This window comes from Ovis canadensis, chromosome 2 (assembly GCF_042477335.2).
Source record: "Ovis canadensis isolate MfBH-ARS-UI-01 breed Bighorn chromosome 2, ARS-UI_OviCan_v2, whole genome shotgun sequence".
In the NCBI taxonomy this organism is placed as follows: domain Eukaryota; kingdom Metazoa; phylum Chordata; class Mammalia; order Artiodactyla; family Bovidae; genus Ovis; species Ovis canadensis.
Window position 1 is genome coordinate 30,294,761 of NC_091246.1, and position 769 is coordinate 30,295,529.

A 769-nucleotide genomic window follows, 5' to 3' on the forward strand; every position below is an offset into this window, starting at 1 on the left:
GCTCCAGTCTGTGCCCCTGCCCAGCCTCATGGCTCCTTGCTTGTGGATGGACCTCAGAGCATCCCCAGGGCCTCTGAATCTCCTGGTGGGGCACTGGCTACCCTTTTGCTCGTAATGCCTTTGCCCTTGTGTCCCACCCACCTAACTGGCTTATCTGTAAAAGACCACCTTTTCCCAAAAGCCTTCTCTGAAAGTCTAGGAAGCCACTAGGAGTATGATTAACCATGGGAAAATGAGCTTCCTTGGCATGGACTCAAATATGAGAAGCTGGAAAGTAAGAGGTCAGGCACTCTGATGTGCCATAGGAGGGAGGCTGCTCCTTTGCACTCCCCAAGTGATGCCTGGAGGGTCCTCCGCCACTTGCTATGCTTTTCTGTGTCTCTGTTTCCTCCTCCAGATACTTTAGCAAATCAGAGTTTCTTCACAGCTGGTGGGATGGTGTCAGACAAAGGGGCCCTGAGGGTGTGAACATCTAGGGCACTCCAAGCCAGGACTCACCCTGTTGCCACTCTGCACCACATGGAGAAGGCAGGTGGTACAGAGTCCCCTGGGCCTCTCAGGCCCCCAAAGATTGCTGTCTCTCCTTTCAACTTGGGACGTGAAAGAGAGACTTCAGGCCAGGTTTCCGACGTGCTTCTCAGTGAGCGGGGAACAGCCAGGCAGAGCTGGCGCCGTAACCCAGCAGTTGGGCTGTGTGGACAGCAGGCCCTTCCAAGCCTGCTTCCTGCCTGTGGTCCTGCAGTGGCCTTGACCTCCCAGCCCCATCCTG